At 38.2% G+C, this 18,752-nt stretch overlaps 1 long non-coding RNA gene across 2 annotated transcripts in view; it reads left to right on the top strand.

The window, feature by feature from the left end:
- The first annotated feature begins 50 nt into the window (after window positions 1-50).
- LOC114486881 (uncharacterized) overlaps window positions 51-18,752 on the top strand; it is a 27,160-nt gene continuing 8,458 nt past the window's right edge. Inside the window, exons 1-5 of one of the 2 annotated variants that reach the window (XR_003681271.1) lie at window positions 51-103; window positions 3,144-3,243; window positions 5,210-5,361; window positions 6,047-6,300; window positions 11,410-11,568. This is a non-coding gene — a long non-coding RNA (uncharacterized lncRNA). Of the gene's footprint in view, window positions 104-3,143; window positions 3,244-5,209; window positions 6,301-11,409; window positions 11,569-18,752 lie in introns of both variants that reach the window. The other variant, XR_008618246.1, reaches the window with a different exon arrangement.

Raw genomic sequence — 18,752 nt, 5'->3', positions numbered from 1 at the left:
AGGGGAATGAGAATGAAGTCCCCGACTCTCATTCTTTTTTTTGTCTTTTAGCATCAGCAGGGCCAGGAAGAGGATCATTAACAGGAAGGTGGAACACTCACAGGTACGTTTCTGCCCCTTCAACACTGTGCTTTCCAAGGGTTGACCTTAAACTCTCTTTCTGTGGGGACCCAGGTTGACAGTCTCTGAGGATGTCAGTTATTAGAGTGTCTCCCTTCTCAGCAACAGGGCCGTCAAAAGGGAAGTCCAAAGGAGGGAAATTCCCGGACCAGCCATGGGAATAAAAGTATAGCAGAGCTGGGCAGTGGGGCCGGCCTACTCAGTGGTGGTGTGGGCTGCAGTGGACACTAGTCAGGGTTATCCAGAGAAACAGAGCCAGTAGGGTGTGTATAGAGAGATTTATTTAAGGAATTGGCTCACGTGATTATGGAGGCTGGCATGTCCAAGATCCTCAGGGTGGGCTGGCAGGCTGGAGACCCAGGGAAGAGCAGATGTTGTGGTTCAAGTCTGAAGGCCATCTGCTGGAAAATTCCTTCTTGCTCAGGGGAGGTCAGTCTTTTGTTCTATTCAGGCCTTTAACTGATTGAACAGGGCCACCTGCATTGTGAAAGGCAATACTATGCTTTATGCAAGTGCGCTCATTTAAATGTTAATCTCATCTAAAAGCACCCTCACAAAAACATCAACTCTGTATAGGTTTAAACAAATGCATAGAGTCATGTATCTTATTTTTTCAATTTTATACAACGAACAGCTATTTTTTTGGCCCCAGCAAGTTTCACTTTCCATTTAATGTGATATTTATGACAAACCGTCTTCCTTCTTTCTTTTTCTTTTTTTTTTTATTAATTAATTTTATTTTTGGCGGCATTGTGTCTTCATTGCTGCGCACAGGCTTTCTCTAGTTGCGGTGAGCGGGGGCTACTCTTCATTGCTGTGTACAGGCTTCTTATTGCAGTGGCTTCTCTTGTTGTGGAGCACGGGCTCTAGGCGTGCGGGCTTCAGTAGTTGTGGCGCACGGGCTTAGTTGCTCCGCAGCATGTGGGAACTTCCCGGACCAGGGCTCGAACCCGTGTCTCCCACATTGGCAGGTGGATTCTTAACCACTGTACCACCAGGGAAGCCCCTTCTTTTTTCTTTATTGCTCCAGGTACAATACTAACTTTACCATTTCCACTCTATGTCTTTATTTTAAATAATAAAAATTTTTCATATTTATGTTGCTGAACTAGAAAAATAAGTTAATATTTTCACTGTAAAATCATTAATTTCAATATAATTATCAATTAAACTTACATAGATATCATGATAACCTGTGGTGTTTTCTTAAGATATACAAATAAATGCATTACAATGTTGCATTGATTCATAGAAAAAATTTGAACTGAATTCATTGGCACTGACGTGCTTTATATGATACTAGGAAAGATGCACTAGCACCCCACACATAGTACAATATATTACAAGATGCAATAGTTAGCACAAAATGGATGACTAAAATGGTATTAAATTGAAAGATAGTTTACACTGTCCGTTGATGGACATTTAGGTTGTTTCCCTGGCTATCATGAATAAATGCTACAATAAACATGGGTGTATCTCTTCAAGATCCTGATTTCAAGTCCCTTGGATATATACCCGGAAGTAAATCTATTTTTAATTTTGTGAGGAGGCTGCATACTATTTTCCATAGTGGCTATACCAGTTTCTGTTCCCACCAACAGAGTACTGCTCTTCTCTTTTCTCCGCATCCTTGCCAACGCTTGTTATCTTTTGGTTTTTTTGATAATAGCCATCCTTCTCCAAAGAAGATGTGTAGATGGCCAACAGATACATAAAAAGGTGGTCATATCACTAATCATCCGGGATATGCAAATTAAATCCACAGTGAGACATTCACCACCTCAGCTTTGGGCCAAGGCCACAAACTTTCTGGGAAGTCCTCAGCCAATGTCTGAGCATGGCAGTGGCGGGGGGTGCGATTCTAGGACCTAGCCATTTTGGCAGGACACAGCAATCTTCTATCTGCAGTTCCTGTTGGGCTGGTGGAGTTTGCCTACAACTCCTCTGCCCAATCCTTCCCCCTCCCTGCTTTCCTTTCACAAGGTTCAGATCTGCACTATATCACCCAATGGCTTTCTTTACCCAAACCTGCTTCTTGCTCCCTTGTCTTTCATGGACTTCATCATCCCTTCTCCCCCAATAAACGTTTTGTCCCCACATTACCTTTTCATGTCTGCTTCCAAGAGACACAATTCCTTAAATTGTTTTCCTTTTCTTCTGCTCTGTGATCGCTTGAAATTTTTAGTGTCTCCCATCCTTTCTTAGGGATGTTTTTAGATTCTCTGGCAGTAAAATCCCACATATTTCTGCACACAACTTGACTGAAATCTACGTTGCTAAAGTTTATGTTTATCAAGAACTCTAAGGCGATATATTCATGTTCTCATATTCTGAAGTCTTCTTTTCCTTTTTTGCTAATAATCACAAATTTTCAATGTTACCAAATCAAATAATTCTGGAGTTGCAGCCACCTTGCCCAACACTGCTCTTTTATAGATGATATGATTTAGCTGAGGGCCAGAGTAGTTAAGTGATTCATCTCAAATTGCAAGAATTATAGGATGAATTTCCTTCATAAGTTACTTGTCTCAAGAGAATTTCTTCACTTTCATGACATTTCTAATCAGAAAGTGTCAGATCCTAGCCCTAAACTGCTCATTTACTAATCTTATTACTTCCTAATGTCTTTAAGATTATTTTACTTATCTGAGGTTTGATAGATTAGCTTTGTATATGTGATGAGTGCATTCTCCTTGGGGGTATATATTCCATATATGCTGGGGAAAGCTGTTTGCCCAGGGCTAGATTAGCGAAGAACAAGGTGATCATGGAAAGCCCATTAATTAATATATATTTAATTGAATTAGTCCGGGCCAGGAAGTTAATATAGAGTACAGTATTAAAAGACATAAAAGTGCTACTTAATAATGAAAAATGAATTTAGATAATCTGTGGGATGTTTTTGAAAGTATCCTTTTTTTTTTCCTCTTGTTCTATCCATGGCTCCCCACCTTCCTTCTTCTTCATCCAAATGGCTTCCACTCTGATTGTGCGTTATTCGATCAACACTTAACCCCCAGGAACAGAATCTTGGACTTCCCAGGAAGGCATTATTAGCCTCCTTTCCTGCAGACATTGTGGTGCATCTTGGGAAGAGAAACTCAAATTAGCTACCAAAAGGTAAGATAGAACTGGGGGTGCCTACTCAGACTTGGGTAGGAGGCAAGGAGGGTGGCAGTTTGCAACAATTATACTTTACAGTCCTGAAAGGATTAAACACATACACACCCAGTTAATTTGACCCCAGGAGGCATGCAAGCAATTTTCTTCCCCTAAGTAATTCTGTCAAATGTATCCATGTTTTCATTAACTGCTGAAGTAATTTTTTCTATTCATTGTAGGGTTATACTGTACTTTTTTTGTGTTAATAAGTATTTATCCTCTTACTTTATACTGTTACAATCATTAACTGCAGTGTGTAAATGTACTAGTTATTACTGTCTAATTTTTGTTGAAAAAAGCACAACAAAGGAGTGAAGGTGAAAAAATCATTACATAAAAAAGCATGCAGCCAGACTTTCCTGCCAAGTAGCAGGGCACTGAATTCATGACATTTAGTTTCTGTGCCCAACAGCTATGTCCTATGGTTTTATTGAAAGAGAATACTGATCAGCCCAGGGAAAATAATATTCTTGAGAATTGCACATCTTGGAACTGAAGAAAATGAGAAATTGGAGGAAAACTATCCATGAGGTTCTTTGTGCCTCTCCTCCCTCCCTCCCTCCTTCCCTTCCTTCCTTCCTTCCTTCCTCTCCTTCCCATCCCCTCCTTCTTCTTCTTCTTCCTCTTTTTCTTGTTCTTTTTTTAATGGAAACAATTTAACTGTGGACCAGGAAGGCATCAGAAGTAAGATAGAGATAAGATAGGGTAGCTTCCAGTCAACAGTATCCATTTGGAAAGTTGGTTACCACACAGAAAAAAAATGCACAACGTTAAGAACTATCCATAAGGAAAAGTGAAATTAAATGCTAGTAAGTGATACAAAAAGAATAAGCGTTAAGGGGGAACAAATGCATGTATACATGGCTCAGTTACTAAAAAAAAGTCTCATAGCTGTCAAAGCACTTCAGGGATGTTGTGGATAAGCAATGTCTTGAATATGACTCTTTTTTGTACACAGTATTTTAAATGAAACAAAATCTGGGGAGAATGTAGCAAGTGCAGCCTTTTCACTATGCAGTATGTTAATGCGTCAGATTGGTTGTGCTGTTGAACAGCTTGAGGGAATGGCAGTATTTTAATAATATTATATGGTAACCTGGCCTTTATAAATCATCTCTGTTTACCTGCAAGATGGTATTAGCTTAAGTACAGAAATGTCATTTCTATAGCTGTATATCACTTGATTTTTATTTGAATTAGCAAGGTAGCATTTAAGTCTTTTTTTAAGGAGAAGAATTAGATTTGGAGGAGAGGAATGTTGATTATTGAACATAAAAACAGCTGTGACTATGTATTTGTCAGGGTTGAATGTAGGTTCCAGTAATTCTTATCATTTGATGTTTTTTGACCCTGAGAAGGTTACGTCAATTTCTTACTAGTTGCAACCTAAAGGCAACAATAATGGAGCATCCTGGAAGTATATCTGCAGTCCTGTTTCTTTGTCTTGGATTATTCTAAAATCCGTTTCACACACATTATTTAAAGAAAGGCCATTGGCACAGATGGAGAATCTGAAGCGCAGAAAGGTTGTCTGTGATTAGCTATAAGCCGCACTTATTTATGCTACTTGCACAGGGTATATTTGAAAATTTACATGTTTTTATTCCATTTTAGTGTTTTTCCTTTTTGCATCAAATAAGTTCTGTCTCTGTATAAACAATCTATGTTGATCGATTTAAAAAATGCCTTAATCCGATGTCTCAGGGAAGGCGACAGGCGACAGTGCTGGCTGCCACACACCACCTCTCAACAGCATCCTGTCCAGGAGCTCTGCTGTTGGTCTTGTCCACTATAATGAATTATGCATAACTGGAAGGCTAGTTGTTGGCATGGAAAAAGTGTGACGTGTTAAGATTAAAATTAAATATTGAGTAGGTTTCCTCCTAGAAGCACGAATCAAAGAAAAATGCTTCTTTTTCATCAGTGAATCTGGAGGCTTCCTGTTAACGAGCCTTTGCACAAAGGAATCTGACTGTCACAACATGGCGCAGAACACTGAGTACATCACGCCCGGCTCTGTCCTCCAATGCTGGTTGGTGTCACAAGGAAGTCCCAACAGTTATTGGAAATGACTTGGTGAGGAGAATCTTTCTGTAGACTCTGCTGTTTTTTCCATGCACCCTTTATGGCCTTTGGTTGAGTGGGGCCTGAGCTTAACCCACAGACCCATTAGGGGCAGTCGTAAAGCAAATTACAATAACTATGTCAACCATGAAACAGACGAAAACACCCCCAAATGATGCCCCTTTCCCTTCCTCACTCAGGAAGGCTCAGTGAGCAAGCCCCGGGAACAAGAACCTACTGAGAGAAGATGAAGGACTGACTAGGAGCCACTCTGACAGGCCTGGGAAGGGAAGGAAGGAGATACAATAGCCACTGAGCAAACCAACCAATCTTCTCCGAAAATATCAACTCCAAGTTTAACTTGGATTTGTCAGTCAGTTTCCTTGTCAGTTCCTTCTTCCCTTTTTTTTAGTAACACATTGGAAGAGAATGAAAGTAGGGTCTCTACTTTTCAAAGCAAAGTAAACCAAGCACCAAAAAAGATGTTATTTAGGATATGTCTATTACAAACTTGGCTCTACCAAACCGATCCAGTCTTTTCAAGATCCTGATTTAAAATCTCTTAGGTCCTTCTCCTGATATGGTAGCTGACATTAACCTCCAAGACTTGGCTAGGGATATCAAAGGTCATTTCTTTTGCAGGGATCGGCATGTATCTGGGTGTTTATTTCTCTGCTAACTAGAGGTTCCTTTGCAGATATTGGACTGCTGTCTCTGATGATGTTCCAGTGCCCCCTGAGGGCTTCTAAGTATAATAAAAGTAAACGAAAAAGCGGCTTCATATGAAATAATTCACTATGCAGGAACAAAGCTGACTATGGGACTCAAAGGATCTCTGAAGTAAAGATTAACTGCCAGTCATCAGGAAACCTAAAATCATTTGAAATAAGAGGTGCCACAAGCCAAAAGATAGAAGCCATAAACACATACAATATTAATAAAGCAATTACAGTAAGTGCTATAACGTTCTGCTTTGCAAATCTCTTGCCACTTCAAGAAACATCTGTCCCCGCCACTAGAAATTACTGTTAAAAAAACCAAACCAAACCAAACAAGCTGTGCTTTGTGTTTCAGCTTTTCATTCAGTATCCTGATCAGGCACTCCACTGCCAAAGCTTCAATACCAATTTAATAGCCTATTCCCTGGGTTGGTTTCCCAACCAATGTAGCCAGTTGTACTTATAGTAAGCAGAGGAGCAATTAGCTGATGCACTGCATTGTGCAAACTGCCTGGATCCAATCACGCATAATGTCTCAGGGGAAATTCAAGTGACCGGATGAATCCTTATTTAGTAGAAACTGGCTTAAGCCTTAGCTTCCCCAGATCCTGAAAGTTGTTGGTTCCTTATATTTTTAAAAATAAATTCTCATGTTTAATTACAGTACACATGTTTGTTACTTTGTTGCTGGTCAGTACACTTCAGACATGCCTGCTAGAGGGAGGAGACATGGTGATGAATGCACACCTTTTCAAAAAACCAGATTGGCCTGAGTTCTATTCCCTGTTTGAATGGGAATGACACAGATTCTCAAAGTTTCCTTTCCCACATTTTAAAATAGGAAATTCAATTCCTCCCCATCTCACAGGGGATCAGATGGAAACTTTTCCTGAAAACGCTGTGTATACTGTAGAGAGCCCTAACAGGGTAAGGATTCCCCCATACATGAGCTGTGGTACACTTTATCCTGGAATAGCAACCGTCTCTTAGAAAATAATTGAGAAGAAAGGCAGCCATGTCCCTAAGTAATCACTGACCCTTCCATTGAAAAGAGACACAACAACAAAGCTGAGGGATTCAGGAAACAGGGAATGAAGTTTGCTTCAATGATGAAGAAAGAGATAAAGGTAGTAATGGTTTCTTAAATGGAAGATTATGACAGAAGATAAATTGCAGACATCCACTACTTGGGGTTGTAGATCTGAGTGAGCATTTGGGTTAACCGTTCACTCCAGTATTTAAATTAGAAACCCTTAAAGTCTACCTAGGTTTCTTTTCCACACTTATCACAAAGTCCTGATTTAATTGATCACCATCTCTCTCTTCTTGTTATCTGTGTCATAAAATGGGCTTCCTCTTTTTATTCTCCTTCCCACGGACTTTGTTCAGGCCATCTCCATTCTTGCCAAGACTTCAATGGCCTGCTGAATGATCTTTCTGCCTGTGGTCTCCTGCTCCTTTGATCTGTTCTCCAAATTGGTAACAGAATGTTTTCCTAAAATTCAGACCTGAGGTGTCATTTCCCACTTAAGCCTTCTCCGTGGCTGCTCTCACCTACTGAACAAAGCTTGAGCTCTTTAGGTGGCCTGCTGATCCTTTATGATAGGGCCCTTTGCCTGACTTTTTGTTCCATGTGTCCTAACTCCATACACGGTCCTTTCCTTCCATAACTACTTTCAGTTCCTAGAAAACGACATTCTTTGGAGCCTGGCAATGCGTTCCTCCTTCATTGTGCATTCTTCACTCTGCACACTTGTCCACAAAGCCAGTCACTTATTATCCTTTTCTGTCTAGCTTATTAGATAACCTGGTTTGGGTTTGCTGGTCACTTCTTTCTGTACACACCAGCTTTTAGAGTACTGTTCTCAATATATATGAGATACAGCATCATAACACAGTGGAAAGAAGGGAGCTTTGGAATCAAATTTGGTTTTAAGTCCTAGCTTACAACTTACTATGGCAAATTATTTATACTCTTGGAACGCTAGTTCTCCCATTTGTCAAATAGGAATAAGAATGCCCAAGTTTTGTGAGCATTAGCAATAGCATATATGGAGTACCTGATGCTATACTTGACTCATAGTAAGGGCGCTATATATGATAGCCACAGTAGATTATATTGTAATTGCTTTGTTGGTTGTCTTCCTCATCTCCTTTAAACTATGACTTTGAAAAAAGGGGTTACATCATCTTATTTTTTCTTGTTCATCATTCTGGCCTCAGTACGTAGCAAAGAGCCTGGCACATAGCAATTGTGTAATAAATATTTGCTCAGAGAATCAACAAAAAATAAAAGGGACATGAATGGTGAAATCTCTTTGAGAATTCGTACTACAGCAGGATTAGAAATAATGACTTTGATAGTGTCTGTAAATCTCAAGCGTATTTAAAACAGCATTTGATTTTCTGGTTCTTGAGCTTTCCTGTGCTGACAAATGAACATGTTTGGAAGCTGTTTATTCTGAAAGGACAGACTGCTAGCAACATGAAATGAAGGCCTGTATATAGTATAATCCCATGTGTTTTACCATCTTTCTCAGGTGTTTTGAAAATGAAATCTGGTACCTAAGTGGCTCTGAATTTTGACTCTCAGGTGGAACATTTCATGTGAAGCAGCGAGTGGAAAGAGATAGGAGATGACCAGTCAATTAGAGGCCAGATGGAGGAGTACCTTGCAGTTCATATTTATAACTTGGACATCCCCCTTTCAGGGATTTATTGAAGGATTTAAACAGGGATGTGACAGAACCAGATGTCTGCTTTAGGATTTTATATGGAGGGTGTGTACAGGATGATTCCCAAGGGAGTAAATCTAAAGAACATCAGCAGGTTGTTGAAGAACAAGGGAGATGATGAAGAGCTGAAATAAACAGTGGTCAGGACCAGCTTCAGGGTCATGTGACCTGTGCAATCAGACAAGAAAGGTCCCCGACTTAGAAAGGTCCTGTGCTTGTTTTCATGCTCTGTTGTCATTGTCTTGAAACTTTTACTAATTTTTGGAAAAGGGACCCTGCATTCATTTTGCACTTGGACCTGCAAATTACTTAACTGGTCCTGGCAGAGGTAGTAGGAGAGAAATCATGATAGATGGTCCAACATTTAGGAGGATAAGTGTTCTGCCCCTCTTTGCTTTTCTGTGTATGTGATTTCCGTGGTGCCCTCAGGTTAACCCCTGCCTGACCCGAGTGAGGTGTGGGTGTTGGGATGAGTGGAATAGAGAAGATTTAAGAATTTGATTATAATAATATAAAAGAGTAAATACTAAGTCTGTGTCCGTCAGTGAGGAAGTTTTGATGTCTCGTCCAGGCAGTGCATAGTCAGGACTGATTAAGGGTAGAAACAGTTATCTATGTTCTTCTGTCTTTTCCTGATTAAAATATAAAATTTTATTCTGTGTCCAAAAGAGGGGGTAAAATCATGCCAAAGATATTGGAAGCCTAAGGCCAGTTCCTTCTAGCCTGAAGGATTGTGACAGCAGGATATTAGAGAGAGGCCTGAAGGGGACAGCGTCCTCTGGCATTCAGGTTCCCATGCTGGGCACAAGTTCACATGCCCCGAGAATGACACAGAAGTAGTGATGACCGTGAGAGCCTGGTTTCTGCATCTCGGCAGCTGTCATTTTTTTCCGGAAGACTGGTGCTTACTCTCTCCCCATGCCCCATTCCAAACGAAACTCCCAAGCTTTGCTGCAGTATTTGACTTTGGAGCAGAAGTGCTGATACGGATTGAGGTTGAATTTCTTTACAGCCTATTGGGATGGGTGCTTAGAGTCAAATTTAAGTTAATTAAAGAAAACAAGGTGTACTATTTCTGTTACCTAAATAGGAGGTTGCCAATTCATACGTGCTTCATAGACATAAACCACTGTCTGGTACTAAGAAGACAGAAATATTAAGACGTAATCTTAATTGCAAGAAACCAGTTCCCTCATCGGAGTAGTTTTAAGTATCTGAAATTGCAGCATTATATTCCTTCTTCATGTGTAAGTTTAATAGACTTTCACGTTATTAGGAGTTATACAACCACAATATATGTGAACAGTTACATATTGTTAAAACTGGTACATTTTGCATTACCTAACTGCCATAGTATGGGGTTTAGCATTATAATGCTCCTTCATACCTTTCTTACAATTTCTTTATGATAACTTTCCCTTTCATCTTTGTGTAATTAGGAAGTATTTATTTTTATGAGATCCTAAAGGAAGATAGTAACTACCAGCATGGGAAATAGATTTATTCCCACTTTCCTGGTTGGTATCCATTTGTGAGGACACTCTAGGCTTGTGCAATTCTTAGTACTTGCAAAAATCAAGAACATCATCTCTTGCTGAAGAAGGTATGGACCCATCACTTTTTGGTATTATTTTGTGCTTTTTCAAAACCGTATATTCTAGAAGTGATGCCTCTCTATCTTGATGGTCCCTGCTGCCCAAGTGTTTCGAATGTAGTCCACTGCATTTCTTACAGACAGCTCTAATATAAGTAGGACTCTAAGATTGGCCTGTGAGCAGCTGCTTTTCTGATAGCTAGCCTACCTCTCTTGAAGCCTGCATTAGAACCAATTAGCAGTTATTGTCTTCTTGTTATTTGTAATTGCCCCATTGATCTGTAAGCACTAATATTAATAGATATCTCTCGTTTTTGATTTTTACTTCATTTCCCTGATTTTTGAAATAAAATATCTTCACTCTGGAAAACTTAGGAAATACTTAATGAAGAATTAAAATTGTTTCTCATAAGCTAATTTTTACGTTTTGGCCTGGATTATTTTATTTTTCCTATAAACTCATAAGTACGTCCCAGGAGAGTGTGGTCTGTGCCAGGGATCATTCTAAGGGCTTTACCTTCAGTTAATTTTCACAATGCTATGAATTTTGTAATTTTCAGCATTTTTCGATGAGGAAACAAAGGCTCAGAGTAGTTAACTTTCCCAATGTCACAGAGGAAATAAAGGCAGAGGTAGGATTGGAACCCAGGGCTGGTTCACTCTGAACCAGGAAACAGTAGTGCCTTAGTTTGGGCTTAAATGGTACATATGTTTTATTGTCTTCATTTTCCCATTAATATTATAATGATATAAATAATTCTGTTTTCATTAAACATTTTCATAAATATCTTTAATAACTGTGAAGCATTCATTATATGGATGTTTTATAATTCAATCAATTTATTTATAAATACTCTCCATGCCATTCCCCAAACATCTAGTTTTGCAAGCTTTGTCGTATTGAATTGATTTAAGTTTAGTAAACTTAGTTATGTATTTCTCTGATTGGGGTAGGTTATTACCTACTCTGGTTAAATTTTAATGTAGATTTTCCAATGCATTTTAATTTTAGGAAATATTATACTGAGGGGAAACTATATCTCATGATGGAAGAAATATAGGAATCACCCCCGTTGAATCCGTGAGGGAGATGAAGCTGCAGTTCTGTGCTCCCAGACCCGCCCAGCAGATGGCACCTTCCCCATGGAGACCTAAGTTTTCACACTATCTGGTGAGAGCTGCAGTTTTCTTTGAATCATTGTAATTCTCTAGACAAAAAATGTCTTAATTTTGCAGCTCTTGTCACTTCGAATTTGGAAAGATAAAGAACAGTGTGCTAAAATCCAGATATTTTGTGCACTGAAAATTGAGGTGAGGTTGGGATAAAGTACATAGGAATGTCTGGGAAGGGATGGCAGTTGGATTCCTTTCTTCAAAATGCATCACTGCTGGTGCTGGGAAAACTGGACAGCTACATGTAAATGAATGAAATTAGAACACTCCCGAACACCATACACAAAAATAAATTCAAAATGGATTAAAGACCTAAATGTAAGGCTGGACACTATAAAACTCTTAGAGGGAAACATAGGCAGAACACTCTTCGACATAAATCTCAGCAAGATCTTTCTTGATCCACCTCCTGGAGTAATGAAAATAAAAACAAAAATAAACAAATGAGACCTAATGAAACTTAAAAGCTTTTGCACAGTAAAGGAAACCATTAACAAAATGAAAAGACAACCCTCAGAATGGGAGAAAATATTTGCAAATACTGTGCATCAACTATACCTCAATTAAAAAATATATTGAAAAATAAATAATAACATTCTGAGAAGGGAAAAAAAAAAATCCATCACTGCTTTCTTCAAAATGCACCAGGGAACAAGATTTTTAAAAGAAATGTGGGGCAATCATAATTAAGACTTTGTTTTTGAGTTTTTACTTTTTGAACATTGAAATATTTCGTGTGGGAAGGAACACAAGACTGAGAATAACCTGAGGCTGAAAACATTTGCAAAGTAGAATATGCCAGGTGTTTTCTTCTGTGTGGTGGATTTCTCAAATATTCTCTACCTTTGTACTGTGAATATGTAATTAAAGTGGACAATGGAAAAGGAGATGTGAGGAAAAATAAATTTGCCTTTTAATTTTCAGTAATTTGAATATACTGAATTAAAATAACTAGGCAACATACTTTTCTGTCAGATCTAGTCTGGAGATGTGTTTAGAAGCTAACAGTTAAATAAAATGGAAATTAATGAGTTTTTTAAAAAATAAAGCTTCCAAAACTTTTTGGGAATTATGGATTTTACTTGTCATAAATGTGTACATTTTTTTTAATGTCAGAAAAATTCTAAAAAAAAAAAGAAAAATTCTTTCCCAGACTTGAATTATTGAGTTTTAATTTATTTTATTTTATTTTCAAGGAAGAGTAGCTTAAAATGGATTGGATAATTTCCAGGATTTTAAAAATAAATTCTGATCTGGGTTAAGACTGTTATACATATTTTCCAAAGACGAGGCAAGTTTGGGAGAATCAAAAAAAGTTTAGAAAATGAGGTTTTCTTAGCAAGAAATGGATTTTACAAATTAACTATTAAAAAGTCCAGTTACTATATATTGGATTCAACCCAATAAAATCCAAACAGCTTTTTTTTTGGTGGAAATTGAAGCACTAACCCTGAAATTCATAAGAAAAAGAAATGTACCTAGAATAGCCAAAATTATCCTGAAAAAGAACAAAGTCGGAAGACTCACACCACCTGATTTCAAGACTTACTGTAAAACTACAGCAGTTATAACATTGTGGCAAGAATAGGCAAAGAGATCATTGGAACAGACTATGTACCATCAATTTTCAACACAAAATGTATAGTCAGGTAATTTTCAGGTAGAGCTTTTTAACAGAGTAACGAGAGTCTTCTCCATAATGGAGTCAGACCAAGTAGATAAATGTGGGGAAAATGAACATTTACTCTTACTCTATACAGAAATCAGTTCAAGGTGAATCATAGAACTAAACAAAAAAGCTAAAACCACAAAGCTTCTGGAAGCATATATAACATCTTTAGAACCCTGTTTTCGGGGAGTTTCTTAGAGTGGGCACTAAATATGAAATTAAAAGTTAAAAATTGGACATTATCAAAATTAAACTTCCATTCTTCGAAAGCCACTGTAGAAAATGAAAAGTAAAACCATAGACAGAAAATGTTTGCAAAACATATATCGGACCAGTGATTTATATTTGGGTTATGTAAATAATTCCTACAAATCAACAAAAAGGACAACCTAACTTTCAAGTGGGAAAATATCTTAGAGAACTTTACCAAGGAAGATCCCTAACTGACCAATAAGTATGTGAAAAGATGCTCAAGCTCAAGAGTCATCAAGGAACCGCAAAATAAAACCAAAACGAGATAATGCTACACACACACTAGAATGGCCAAAACTTTCAACACTGACAATACCCAGGATTGGCAAGGATGCAGAGCAACTGGAATTCCCACACGTATTGGTGGGAGGTGTAAAACTATTCAACTAACCACTCTACAGGGTTGAATAGTGTCTCCCCAAATTAATGTCCACCTGGAACCTCAGAATGTGACCTTATTTGGAAACAGGGTTTTTGCAGGTGTATTCAAGCTAAAATGAGGTCATAGTGGATTAGGATGGATCCTAAATCTGATGACTGGTGTTTTTGTAAGAAGAGGGAAATTGAAACGCAGGGAGATAGGAGACATACAGGAAAGAAGGCCATGTGAAGACTAGGTAGACATTGGAGTTATGCTGACACAAGGCAAGGAATGGCAAAAATTGCCAGCAACCACCATAAGCTGGAAGAGGCAAGTGTAAGGATTCTTCCCTAGAGCCTTCGGTGGGAGTTTGTGACAGGAACTTGATATCCAACTACCTGATTTCAGAAGTTCTGGATTCCTGAACCCTGTGACAATGCATTTCTGTTGTTTTCACCCAGTTTGTGGTACTTTGTTATGGCAATCCTAGGAAACTAATACAACCACGTTAGAAACTTAGGCAGTTTCTTATAACCTTAAACATATATACCTACCTTAAAACTCAGCGATTCTACTCCTTGGTATTTACCCCAAAGAAATGAAAGCATATGTCTGTAAAACTATTTGTATAAGAGTATTCATAGTGGCTTTAGTTGTAATAGCCGAAACCGGAAACAAATCAAATGTGCAAGAAGGGAGTGAATAAAAAATTGTTTTATATTCATATAATCAAACACTATTCAGCAATAAAAAGGAATAAACTCTATAGCATGAATGAACATCAAAAAACCAAAGCAAACAAGACAAGACAGTAAAAGAAGCCAGAAACAAAGAGTATTTATAAGTCCATTGATATGAAGGTCAAGGGCAAGCAAAAGTATTCACAGGCAATTAAAATTAGACCAGTGAGGGGAGGGGAGGGGTCGACCTGAGAGGGCCTGAAGGGACTATCTCAGACACTGGAAAAGTTCTGTATCTCAACTGTGGAGGTGTGATGGTGGTGCTTAAGTTAATGTATATACATTTGTGAAAACCCATTGGGCTATACACGTAAGTGGATGCATTTTATTAAATGTTGATTATATTTCAACAAAATTGTTATAAAGAAACATAAATCTTGGAGCATTTCGCCATATATAATATTTACCTCAATTTAAAAAGAAGAGAAAATCCTCATTTAATTTAATGAAAATGTTTATCCCTCTTCTGTTTTTGAAAACCATACTAATTATCTGCTTTCTGAACTCACTTTTAATTCTTAGGCAGTAGATTATTTTCAAGTGATTTATTTTTATTCTCTAAGTTTTCCAGTCTACCTTGAATGTAAGAATCCATACAACTCATACCGTCAGAGTTCACTTCTGTGCATGTTGGCAAAGCCTTAGGTCTCAGTTTCCTCAGTTGGGAGGATTCTAATAACTTATCAGGACATAATTTGCTCTGTTGGCTATTTTGTTAGGAAGGGAATAGGTCTCTTGCAGGGGCCAATCAAATGCAAAATAAAAAGACCTGTACTTCAAACTAAGAATGTACAGCTTTAAACAGCATTCAGAATGTTCTTGGGCATTTTTTCAGATGGGAGGAACAGACAGAATTTAGCCTGTCTGAGAACAAAGAACAAACCAGCTTCAGGTGGGCAGTATCCAGTTCCGGTCTGACAGCTTCTTGGCAAGTATTATATCTATCAAGCTCGACTGGATGGAAAGGAGGACCTGAGGGGAAACACAGCAGAAGAGTGGGGGCAGGAAAAAGAGAGAGGGAGGCCCCTGGAGGGGCCTAGGGAATCCACACTGCCCAACTGCTTCTGTATTTATGGTGCAGCGCCAGCGCCATCATGTGGTCATCAGTGGAATTTCAGAGGAAGAAAGGAATTCTTTCCCCACTACCTTTGAAGAGTGGAATAAAAAAACCAGTCACCCAAAGGGCCTGAAAAACTTTGAGAAGGATATCACCGTATAATTCTTTTACATTTAAAAGCTGAAGGGATTCTTGACATCTCAATTAGTAACACATCTGGAATCGTGTTTGTTATCCAGATACCTGTTATCTGTTCCTTCATTCATGGAACATTTATTAAACACTGTGCCAGACCCTGTACTAAGCAAGAGAAAAGCAGGCATCATGGTCTAGTGAAGCAGACAAACCTGTGAACAAAATACTAGAGCAGTCATACAGGTACTCTAACGCAGGACTGAAAGAGACACTGCCACTGAAAGGAGCCAAGTGGAAGATTTTAATATTTACCAGAAATGCTATGATGTCCCCTCTGCCCCTGCAATTTGGTGCTATAATCTTATTCCCTGAAAGGCCTGTGTTGATCCTATTGCTTGTGTCCCTTGCCCATACACTTTTAAAAAATCTAGCTATAATTATTGATTGATCGATGGATTGACTCAGTAATTATTTATTGATATCCTACTATATGCCGGCACTGTTGTTAAGTGCTGGGAGATAATAGATACAAAGGGAAAAGACAGAAAACGTTTCTTCTTTTGTTAAGCTTGTGTGTGGGGAGTGAACTGTTAAAAAAATGTCATATATGTCATGTATATAAAACATAAGCTATTTTCTTTTTGCCTATTTAGGTTTGTTGTTTTTATTTTATATTTCCCACCCATGTCTGTTGTTCCTTACTTATTAGCTTGTGAACAATTATTCTAAACTATTTCGAGTTAGTTTGAGATTTTTAAATCAGCCTGACTTCTTCCTCAAGGATTCTGGGAAATTGACTTAACTTTCCTATTCCTCAGAAGGGCACTTGGGTTTCATTTATTTGTTAAGCCACAAAGTCAGAATTTGGGACAAGAATTCTAGCTTAGCTCTATTAAATGCTTCATTTGTCAGGTTTACTTCCTCATCTCAGTTTCTCCTGGCTGCTTTAGGGTCATGCATGTAATAAACATGAATGGTATCAGAATTTTTTAAGCAAAGTAGCAGATCTTTGGAAGCTGGCAGCACGCTGCATACACACCCAGCCCCTGCGCCTTGGCACTCAAAGCCATCAGGGAGAGGATTGCAGCCTCAGCCCCTCAATCACACAGAGTCGGCTGTCTTTCCATCTGCTCCAACTTTGGGAGCCAGAGCAGGGAAGGGGGACTCTTCGAGTGACCTGAAATGAGAGAAAATTTAAATAATTATACTGAACTCACCAAAGGAGGGGGCCAGGATGCCCAGAGTTTCCGCTTCAGGCTCAACTACTTTCCCCACCAATTTAATCAGCCCAGTGGCTCATACCTGTAAGCCTATCAGCCTCCTGTTCATTTAAATTTTCAGGGATTTTTTTTTTAAATAAAATAGAAGCTAAATAGAGATTATATGTTATTTCATATAAAATACAGTTGTAAATTCTCTGCTGTGGTAACTTTCTTTTAGCTCCAGGTGTTTCAGACATTAAACACAAAACCAACTTTATGCTCTTTATGAATTTCAAGGAAAACGTCTTTTGATTCATAGTGCCATCTGAGAGGAAAAATATGTAATCTTTGCAAAAAAAACCTGTCATCAACAATAAAAAATATCCGTTGCCTAAATTTCTATATATTTACATGACCTGGTCACAGTTGTTAAAAAATGTACAGTCTACATACATTTGATAACAAAATTGAAACATTAAAAAATTCTCCTGTGTATTGCTGACTCAAACCTTTAAAGACATAAATCTGATCTGTCTATGCTTCTACAGAGAACAGTTGTTTCATCAGGATTTTAAACGTGTTATTGGTCACTGTTAAAACAAGTCCAATAAAAGAACTGAATCCTCATTTAAAAATACATATTTAAAATATTTTTCAGACTTTAAAACATCACCCAAAAGCATGCCTTGCAATTTTATTTCTGAGGTCTTTGCATTTAGGACATATGAACTGACTGTTTTCCCTTTGTGAAGAGCAACTGTGCTGTTGTCATCCTAGCATGCCTCTTCAGGTATTAACTGCTTCCAGAAAACCATCATCAGTTGAATCGATGAAGCATCCTTACTGCACAACAGTACAGGATGTACTGATGAGATAATCCTTTCCTTTGCGAAGGGCCAGTTTGAGAGACAGGCTGGATTAACGGCATGCATTTTAAAAGTCGCGGTTCACAGCCAGCTTCATTAAACTGCATTAATAATCTTTGCAGTTTTATTGCAGTGATAACTGGTGAACATTCTGTTGTCAAATAAATAGGCTTTTATATTAAAAATGGTTACTATTCTCATAGTCATATATTTTTAGAGAACTTATTTCCCTAAAATTTCCCTCAGCCTGACCCTAAGGTGCCTGAACTGTCTGATGAAGGTCATCAATAGTGTAAGCAGTTGAGATAGAATCTTCATGAATAAGGTGACACTTTCTAGACTCATCCCTCTGAACCTCCAAGTCTATACCAATTTAACAGAGTCTTGAGTTGTCTGTAAAATTATTTCAAAATATAGGTCTCATCTATATGTTACTCTCATGGCCTAATTAATCAAATACTACAAAGAAAATAACACTGTTTTGTATCCAAGGCAACAATATAGTATATTGCACCTTTACTAGGGTATTTTTGAGCTTGAATTTGAAAATCAAGTATCAATTCCATAGCCATAGCATCATGTACTCATTTTCTTTTTTTTCTTTATTTTTTTTAATTTTTTTAACATCTTAATTGGAGTATAACTGTTTTACAATAGTGTGTTAGTTTCTCCTTTACAACAAAGTGAATCAGTTATACATATACATATGTTCCCATATCTCTTCCCTCTTGCGTCTCCCTCCCTCCCACACTCACCCCTCTCATGGTCACAAAGCACAGAGGTGATCTCCCTGTGCTATGCGGCAGCTTCCCACTAGCTATCTAATTTACATTTGGTAGTGCATATATGTCCCTGCCACTCTCTCACTTCATCACAGCTTACACTTCCCCCTCCCCATGT

Source organism: Physeter macrocephalus, chromosome 9 (genome assembly GCF_002837175.3).
Source record: "Physeter macrocephalus isolate SW-GA chromosome 9, ASM283717v5, whole genome shotgun sequence".
In the NCBI taxonomy this organism is placed as follows: Eukaryota; Metazoa; Chordata; class Mammalia; order Artiodactyla; family Physeteridae; genus Physeter; species Physeter macrocephalus.
The sequence above is the reverse complement of the archived record's forward strand: the minus strand, read 5'-3'. Positions and strand labels throughout refer to the sequence as shown.